The 10071-nt window shown below is 46.6% G+C and overlaps 1 protein-coding gene across 1 annotated transcript in view; it reads right to left on the bottom strand.

The window, feature by feature from the left end:
• LOC107111131 (sideroflexin-1-like) overlaps nt 1-8340 on the bottom strand; it is a 44839-nt gene extending 36499 nt beyond the window's left edge. Inside the window, exon 1 of the mRNA XM_015412052.1 lies at nt 8268-8340. The gene's annotated coding sequence lies outside the window, so the exon portion shown is untranslated. The remainder of the gene's footprint in view (nt 1-8267) is intronic.
• Nucleotides 8341-10071: the final 1731 nt, after the last annotated feature.

The following is a 10071-nucleotide window of genomic DNA, read 5'->3' as shown; positions in this document are numbered from 1 at the left end:
GACGCTCTTAAACAGCATACCACACTGGCTCAAGTAAGGCTTCTGGTGAAGGAAGGATAATGCAAAGTTCTGGTGTATACGTGGAAGCAAATTTATCTATATCCCAGTCACAGTCTCCAAAACTGAGAGTATCAGAATTCATTGCATCCATTTACTATTGTCTGGTCAGAAATAGCAACATGAGCCATCGGTTACTACAAATTATGTCTAAGCATTTTATTCTAACCATGCTTGCTTCTCAGACAGGTGTGGGCACCTCCAATTATTTTAAGAGGATTCAGTTATGCCCTCCTCTGGGCCATAATCTTCAGCATGAGGCAGGACTCACACTGGAATTCATTATATAACAGGTTACCTACTTCTCTGCTAATATACTGAAAAGGTTTTGGTAAGAACCTTGTATGCTATCTTCTTTGCGCCTGCAGACATTTTTTGGCTTTTAAAGGTTAACTATCTGACCAGCACAAAAGTCACAAAACTGTAACAGAAGTTTGAAATCATACTAAAAATATAATCCAGTTTTGAAAACGAAACGCAAATCTCAAGCAAAGTTCAATTGAACATTCTTAGTACAGAGTATGTTCATTCATAACTGGAGCAGGAAGACTTTAGACTTTGTTTAAAGGTCAACAGTATAGTGGCAGTTTTCCTGTAAATAGAAGTTCCCCAGCAATCAAACCTTAATCTCAAATTGCAACTCAATTTAAGGTATTTATACCCTACAATGTGACAGAGGAGCAGTCTTTTGATGTTGAATATATGTCACAGTGAGATCATTTAGCAGAATATATGAACATGTGGGTTGCTCATTAAAACATAACGAAAGAATTATTAGGAAAGGAACTGAAAACAAATCAGCCAGTATCATGATGCCCTTGTATAAACCGATGGTGCGACCTCATTTGGAGTACTGTGTACAGTTCTGGTCACACCTCAAAAAGGATATTATAGCATTGGAAAAAGTGCAGAAAAGGGCAACTAGAATGATAAAAAGGTTGGAACACTTTCCCTGTGAAGAAAGGTTAAAGCACTTGGGGCTCTTTAGCTTGGAGAAACGACGGCTGAGGGGAGATGATTGAGGCTTATAAGATTATGCATGGGATAGAGCAGGTTGAGAAAGAAGTCCTTTTCTCCCTTTCTCACAATACAAGAACTCGTGGGCACTCTATGAAATTGCTGAGCAGTCAAGTTAGAACAGAAAAAAGGAAGTCCTTCTTCACCCAAAGAGTGATTAACACATGGAATTCGCCGCCACAGGAGGTGGCGGCGGCTACAAGCATGGACGGCTTCAAGAGAGAATTAGATAAGCATATGGAGCAGAGGTCCATCAGTGGCTATTAGCCACAAGGTACACATAGGGACTCTCAGTCTGGGGCAAGTGATGCTCTGTATTCTTGGTGCTTGGGGGGGGGGAACTGTGGGAGGGCTTCTAGTGTCCTGGCCCCACTGCTGGACCTCCTGATGGCACCTGGTATTTTTGGCCACTGTGTGACAGAGTGTTGCACTGGATGAGCCATTGGCCTGATCCAACATTGGCTTCTCTTGTGTTCTTATGAAAGAACAATTCCCATTCACTTAAAAGGAAACAGATGTTCTACCTGTGTGTCTTTTAATATGTCTTGGACTGTTCCATTCATTGCATGAATGAGGAAGTCTTTGTGAGTAGCGAAACCACTGCATCTGCATGTAGGAGGCTCCACACCAATATTATTTTGTGGAAATTCTGTACATGGTAGAGCATGTATATAATCCACTGACTTCAAATCTTGTGTGCAGGGTAGTACTAATTCCATTTCCATTGTCAGACATCAGCAATGGTGTTGACATAAAACAACTGGCTGCTTTGAGAGGCAAAGTGGCTAACCCTAAATAAATAAAATCAGATTAATAAATGAGCCTGCAGTGCGAGGTGACTGCGAAGAAAGCTAATGCAGTCCTAGGATGCATTAACAGAAGCATTGTGTCCTGATCGAGGGAGGTGGTAGTTCCGTTCTGTTCTGCTATGGTCAGGCCTCACCAGGAGCCCTGTGTCCAGTTTTGGGCACCACATTTTAGGAAGGATGTTGACAAGCTCGAGCGTGTCCAGAAGAGGGCAACCAGGATGGTGAGAGGGTTGGAATCCAAGTCTTATGAGGAAAGGCTGAAAGAGTTGGGTATGTCTAGCCTGGGAAAGAGAAGGCTTAGAGGGGACATGATTGCAGTCTTCAAATATTCAAAAGATGGAGCAGATCTATTCTCTCTTGCTCCGGAGTGCAAGACTAGATCTAATGGGTAGAAATTACAAGGGAGTTGTTACTGGCTAAACATCAGGAGAAACTTCCTCACTGTAAGTGTGGTTGAGCAGTAGAACAGACTGCCTTGGGAGGTGGCGGATGCTCCTTCGCTGGGCTATTTCAAGTGGAGGCTGGACGACCATCTTTCGGGGATGTCGTAGGGCTATCTTTTGGCTATGCTCCTGCAGAGTGCAGGGGGTTGGACTAGATGACCTGCAAGGTCCCTTCCAACTCTAACATTCTATGATTAATGTGTTTTGGATATACTCTACTGCCAACCTAAAATGAATTTTACATAATAATGTTCTTCTAGGTTGTTAACACTGCAAGAGCTACTGTACTTAGTCAGAACCAATGCTGCATTAACCCAGTGTTTCATAATCATCTATGATCAGGCCCACAGTGACATAAAGATTTTTCTCCAAACTCGGGGGATATCCTTGATTTGCAGAAATATCTGAAAACTGTTAAAAATTACTTTGGGGTTTAACCCCCCCCAAATCAAGAGCGTTGCTTGTGCATGTGAAGAAGAAGAAGAAGATATTGGATTTATACCCCGCTCTTCACTACCCAAAGGTGTCTCAGAGAGGCTTACAAACTCCTTTCCCTTCCCCTCCCCACAACAGACACCCTGTGAGGTAGGTGGGGCTGAGAGAGCTCTAACAGAAAGTGCTCTTTTTCAAGAACAGCTGTGCCAGAACTATGGCTTGCCCAAGGTCATCCAGCCAGGTGCAAGTGGAGGAGTGGGGAATCGAACCTGGTTCTCCCAGATTAGAGTCCGTGCACTTAACCACTACACCAAGGTGAAGGGGGTAAATAGGCTGAGCAGCAAGGGTGAGGGGGATGAGTGGACGCCAAGGCAGGCAAAGTTATGAGGGCGAGCAGGGTGAGTGGAGGGCTGAGGGTAGGTGGTAGACAGGCAGAGCAGCAAGGTAGCAGTGAGAGGAAAGGGTACAGAAAGGTGGCTGGGTATGTCAGTAACTAGAGGACCAAGCAGTTTCCAGCTGTGGAATTTTCCCCTGAGTTTCTTATGGGTCATCACTAATAACCAAGTCAGCCAAATTTTAGGATTCTTAAATCCAGTGACTGGCACCATGAACTTGTTGGAAATGTATGACTTGCAAGGTCTCAGATTCCAGTCATTATAGGGTTAATATGTTCACCTTGTGTGCTATTGTTTAGAGTGACCTGGAAGGAAACCTGGAAGACAGCCAATGCTAGCGAATCCCCAGAAAAACTGGTCTGTTTTGTAAATGTTTAATTGGTTGATGTATTCAGGTGATTTCCTTCTAGGGGTCAAGAAGAAGGAGGACTCTCCATTGTTGTGTTGTTGTGTGACCATGTGTTTGTAGCTGTAAGCGTGTAAAAATGTAGCTCTGGATATCTTTCTTATTTTGCAGTTATCCTCATGTACTCTACCCCTTAGAAATAAAGCTTTTTAAACAGAAATGTCTTCTCTCCAGTGAAGCAAAGATCCATTGCAAACTTTGAGTATTTAAGTATTTTTGACTATTTTCCCCCAACAGAACTGACAAGAAAGATCTTTCTGCAAACCTGAAACATGCATTAACTTTGCAGAAAAATATAAAATCTTTTACAAAAGAGGTGTGTGTGTGTGTGTGTTTTTAAAACCAATTGATAATAGTGGTGCCTGTAGCTTTAAGAAACGGAATCCTTCAATTGCTGTTGTTAGGCAACTACAGCATTCTAGGCTTACTTTCTGTCAGTAAAAGGCAAGGATGGTGGCAGGGTCATTTCCAGGCCTGTTTTTCGCCTTATTGGCACCAGGCCTGGCAGCAACCACTGAGTGACTTGATACCACCAGGCTAAGCCTAGCTGCTTGCTCCTGTTCAACAGCAGCCACCCTATGAAAGGCAGTGTGATGTAGCAGTTACAGCCTCAGAGTAGGGTCTAGGAGACCAGGTTAAAATCACTAGTTTGCAATGGAAGTTCATGAGGTGATGTTGGGCCAGTCACATAATTTCAACCTAACCTACCTCACAGGGTTGTTTTGAGGGGGAAAAGGAGTAAAGGAGGAGGGTGTAAGCTGCTTTGGTCCCCACTGTGGAGAAAGGTGAGGTATAAATGAAATACACAAATTATAAATGTGGCTGAAGATGGGAGGCAAATAAAAGGTAGGTTCGTGAATGGCTGAGGAGAGAATGAGGCAGGGAAAGGGGAGAGGATATGGCAGCTGCCAGGAGGAAGAAGGGAAATAATGGGGATACCAGAGAAAGTGACGTGCCTCTACAAGGCCTTGAGGGTTCCCTACCATGCAAGTGGCCCTGGCCCAACAGCCAGCACCACACAACTGTGCCACAGTTTTCCTAGAAAAAATGTAGAAAAACAGATGCAAGGTGAAATAATATTTATTTAATACTTCTAAATGCTTTGTTTTCTTTGCCATAGTTTTCCTATGCAGAGACTGCCAGGGGAGCAAGGGGGAACTGAAGACAGTTTGGTGTAGTGGTTAAGTGTGCGGACTCTAATCTGGGAGAAGCGGGTTTGATTCCCCACTCCTCCACTTGCACCTGCTGATGTGACCTTGGGTCAGTCACAAGCTCTGGCACAGCTGTCCTTGAAAAAGAGCAGTTTGTGTCAGAGTTCTCTCAGCCCCACCCACCTCACAGGGTGTCTGTTGTGGGGAGGGGAAGGGAAAGGAGTTTGTAAGCCGCTCTGAGACCTCCAAGTGAAGGGCGGGGTATAAATCCAATCTCTTCTTCTTCTTCAGATAATGGTAGGTTGGCTGTTCTATGGGAAGAAGAGAAAGAACAGGAAAAGGGGAGAGGCTATGGACACTTTCAGGGAAGTAATAGTGGGGGAGGGGGAAATTGTGGGTGCCTGCTTGTCATATATCTAGCTATTTGAAATATTCAGTGCTCTTCTCATTCCACAGAACTGTAAGGATTATGGAGACAATATAATAATTCTGTTAGTAGTCCGTTACAGTAATAATAAACAGGATTGTTGTCGCACCTTAATGACTAAGTTTTGTTTCAGCATAAGCCAGCCAGTCAGTCTTTACTGCACCAGTGAATAGTAAAAGGCTTCCCTTGCTCGAAAGCGAGTCGAATCCGACTCTAAGGGTGCGGTGCTCATCTCCGTTTCCAAGCCAAAGAGCCAGTGCTGTCTGAAGACATTTCCGTGGTCATGTGGTCGGCCAAGGCGCATGGGACGCTATTACCTTCCCACCGAAGTGGTACCTATTTAACTACTTGCAATTTCTTGCTTTCGAACTGCTAGGTTGGCAGGAGCTGGGGCCAGAGAGGGGAGCTCACTCCGTCATGCGGCACACTCGGGTCTCGAACTGCTGAACTACCGACCTTCCACAGCCTGCAGTTCAGCGTCTTAACCACTTGAGCCATCACAGTGAATAAAGCACAGCAATAACATGATTCCATCAAAGTAAGAAAAAGAAATCACACATATTTATAAAAGAAATTAAAATACCTATACATGTTTTAAAACATCTCAAAATAAAGCCATGTTAATATACCCTAGAGTCCAATGGCTAATGACCCAGAATGCAGCAACTGGTCTGGGGATCAACTGTGTTTACACCAGCAAGCCTCATCCTCGTCTTTATCTTTATGACAGTGGCCACAAACACTGCAATTCAGAAAGAAGTGAATTTGTCCCTATCTGCCAGTAATAGTACTAGTTTATCCTGACGTGACCTTTTGGGAAATGGGACATAATGATCCTCAGAAATCTTTTGAGCTCAGCCTCAAATCTTGGAAAGTTTGTGAAGCCACAAGAAGAATAGAAGGGCTCTTTTTGTAGAAAAAGCCCAGCAGGAACTCATTAGCATAATAGGCCACACCCAACAGCAGGAACTCATTAGCATATTGGGCCACACCCCTGACAGCACAGCTCATTAGCACATTAGGCCGCACCCACATGTTACCAGAAGTGTGGTTATCCAGCCACAACCACCTTTTGCTTCTTATTCTGTTGACCTTGTTTGTTGTCAAAACCCAGGGCCTTTTTTTGTAGCAGGAACTCCTTTGCATGTTAAGCCACACACCCCTAATGTAGCCAATCCTAATGCGTTTCTGTTGTTGGGTGTGGCCTATTATGCTAATGAGTTCCTGCTGGGCGTGGCCACCTCAGGAGCGAGCCGGAACTCCGTTCCTGTGCGTTCCTGCCCAAAAATAGCCCTGAATATGGGTAAGTTTTAGGGGAAAGTATTAAAAGGAGGAATTCCAGTGACAACATAGGTACACAAATGGTGCATGCATGCTTTAGATATTATGTGCTGTTCTGGCAACCCATCACAAACACAACTGAGCAGTGCGATGGATTTTGCAGGAGAGACAGCTGAAAACATCAGGATCAATATCCTCTGTATGATTTTCATAGGCTCTTGTGGCGACTGACACTCCACTTATGGCAGTTTCGAAAGCAGCTAACATTCCAGACTCTGACGCTATTCATTTCAGACTTCATTTGTGTCACTTAGCCTCTCCCTGCCCCCCCCGGCCCCAGTCTGAGAAAGTCAGGCAGCAGAGGCCAATGATTGTGAGGTAGGACTGATTTCAATGCATTAATCAAACAAAAGAGAAGAGCTGTCAATTTTCTTTTATCTGAATTTCAGCTGCACTGGCATTTCGTGTGCATCAGTGGCTCTGCCTGCAATATTCACTTTCTCTCAGTGCGTTAGGAGTGGGGGGGGGGGAAGCATCAATAAAGAAATACATGGGGAGGAGGGGAATCTGAAATAATCAACATTGCAAGATGCATTTCTGTAAGGGGGGAAATAAGTCCTCATGTAACCTAGCAACAAAAACTACAGCCGGTGGATCGTGCCTACTGCTGAGGCAGCCTCTTCACCAGGCAGCCATCTTTGGTGTGTAAATTACAGGAGGATTTCATCATTCCCATGCTGAAGTCGCCTCCAGATGTTTTAGAACAGCTGCCGCCAGCACGGCAGCCATCTCCAGACCTTTCCACAGCTCTGCAATGCCTGGTTCTCAAGTTATCTTATCTGCTTCCCTTTCTTCCTAGAGCGCACTTGCTTTCCGGCCCTTGCTGGTGTTTCCAAAGGTGACTGTGACACCCTGAGAGATCTATGGTGACCCCGGGTTGATAATGATTAAAATCTGCATGCCTCGATTCTGTATCCCTTCATGGATGTCCCCATCCCAAGGATCTCCTCTTATGTTGTTAACTTACTGCAAAATCGGAGGAGGGTGGAAAGGAGAGGATGATTTATGGGTGCTCTGAACATCTGTCCTTAAGGGTGCTTTTTAAAAATACTCTCCCCCCTCGCTCAGGATCACTGCAGTGGATCGATTTAGGAGGGAAGGAAATGCAGAACAGTATATTCTGGGGCGAGGAGCCCAGAGATTATAGAAGCACAGTTCAGAAATGTGTCGGGAGCAAGCCGCTTCCCACCGCCAGGGCTCTGGGCATACCTGCACCCATTTTAGCATCCCATTGTACCCCTCCCCTCAGCGAGGCAAGGCTGCTGCATACACGGAGGACCACCTCTAAACGGGTACCGGGCAATGCTCCCTCTAAGCTGTGGAGTCCTGTGAGCAAAAATTCTACCTTGTGCGCTCCTGGCATTAAAGTTGTGAGCGAGCGATTTGGCTGCTGCATCAATTAGTTTGCTCTGGAGCCATCCCTTCCTGAGCTAAGGCAAAAAAGTATGAGCCGGAGGTTAAAAAAACTGTGAGCTAGCTCACACTCACTCAGCTTAGAGGGAACATTGGTACCAGGCGCCTCATATGGTGGCAGCTGCGTTAGCGACAGAAGCGAAAGGGAAACGACTTCTCCCTGAGTCCTCTGCAGACATGTAGCGCGACTGGATAGATAACTGAGCGGTATTTGCACCTAAGCCTGCTGTCCCCACGTTTCATGCGTTCCGAAAGGGGAGACCCCGCCGCTTTAAGAAGCTGACTCCTGCTGGCGGAAGCCTTACAGGAGTGGGAGCCAGAGGCTACGCGCGGGGTGGAGAGGGCGCTCCCTCGGTTGCAGGGTACTACTCACAGAGCCCGCTGCTGCTGCGCTCGAGCCCGACCACGGCACAGCTCCGCCGCTGCAATCGCAACGCAGCCCAGCAAAAAGCCGCCGGAAGGACTCCTGCAGCCAGCGAGCGGGCGAAGGTGGGTGGGGCGGAGACATCGAGACCGCCCCGTGGAGGGGAGTGAAAGGAAGAGGAGGGCAGGCGGGAAGCAGGTGAAGGCGGGGATCGGGAGCGGTTTCTGGCACCGGCTCTGCCACCACCTCCATATAGAATCCTCCCCCGGTTGGGTGCACTGCCACCACCGCGCAGAGGTAGCCGCGAAAGGCAGCAGAGCCACCACCTCCTAGGTGGTGGCTCTGCTGCCTTTCGGGGCTACCTCTGCGCGGTGGTGGCAGTGCACCCAACTGGGGCTACCTCTGCGCGGTGCTGGCAGTGCACCCAACCGGGGGAGGATTCCCCGACCGACTCCTCCGACTGCACGGTGGGGGAGCGCCACGTGTAGCGACTTCGCACAAGACCCTGATGGCAGGAAGAGAAGACGTTGGTCGAATCTGCATTTGTCGTTCCCACCGGTGTCCCAGCCTTTTGACTCCCGTCTTCAAAAAAAAAGCTGTCTACATTTGGTGTCCTTTTCACACCTCAAGCGTGCTAGCATACTTTTGCGCGTCCACATATGTTTATCGTCCTTTCCGGGCGGCTCCACTGTCGCTGCACCTCCGCACTGCTTTAAAAGAGTCTTCTCCATACAATCAAAGAAGCGTTAGAGAAAGACGGTGTCACAGCAGCATGAAACGGATTTAAAAATGCAAGTGCAGATTCGACCATTGTGAGAGTGCATTTGTTCGCCTGGCTATTTGCAAAGAGTGTGTGTGGGGGGAATCATTATTTAATTTCGGAAACGAGAGTTCTTTGGACTGAAGTCTGCCTGGTAGACTTTCCCCTCCTAATTTTTGACGTGTGTGAAATGAAGATGGGATTGACTTGATGGCTGAGAAAAGAGGACTCTACACACGCTTGCAGTTTGGTGTAGTGGTTGAGTGTGCGTGGACTCTAATCTGGGAGAACCGGGTTTGATTCCCCACTCCTCCACTGGCACTTGGCTGGATGACCTTGGGTAAGCCGTAGTTCTGATAACAGACATCACAGGCGAGAGGTCATTCTGGCTCCCTCAGCTCTCCTTGGGGGCTCTTTAAAAAGTTATGGCCGCCAGCTGCAATGGTGTTGCCAGAGCCGTGGCACCGTGATTTCTGTGGTGCAGGCTGTGGCCATGGACATGATATGAGATTTAATGGTATGTTTGGGATGTCCTAACACAAAAAACCCAAGCATCCATGAGGATCCCTGCTTCAGAATCATGTTTTTACAGAATGGTGTCACCACAAAGCCGTGGATCTGTGATTTTTGTGGTGCAAGCTGTGGCCGTGGACATGTTATATGATTTGATGGTGTGTTTCGGGTGACCCAATTGAAAAACCCTGAGGATCCATGAGGATCTGTGCTTTGGAACCATGTTTTTGCAGTTTTGTGGTGCCACGAATTTATGGGGGCATGATTTTTGGAGTGCTGCCTATAGTCTAAGACATGTTCTACAGTATGATGTAGGTTTTATTTCATTCCAGCGTAGAAACATATGAATTCATGAGGATCCGTCCTTTGGAATCATGTTTTTGTGCTGCTGTGGTGCCACGAATCTGTGGGTGCGTGATTTTTGTGGTGCCCCTTGTAGACTAACACATGGCCTACAATATGATGGTGGTTTTATTTCGTTTCAATGTAAAAATCATATGAAATTCATGAGAATCCATTTAGATCCGACTTTTACCCAGA

Source organism: Gekko japonicus, unplaced genomic scaffold (assembly GCF_001447785.1).
Source record: "Gekko japonicus isolate JY-2015 unplaced genomic scaffold, Gekko_japonicus_V1.1 scaffold1285, whole genome shotgun sequence".
Lineage (NCBI taxonomy): Eukaryota > Metazoa > Chordata > Lepidosauria > Squamata > Gekkonidae > Gekko > Gekko japonicus.
The sequence above is the reverse complement of the archived record's forward strand: the minus strand, read 5'-3'. Positions and strand labels throughout refer to the sequence as shown.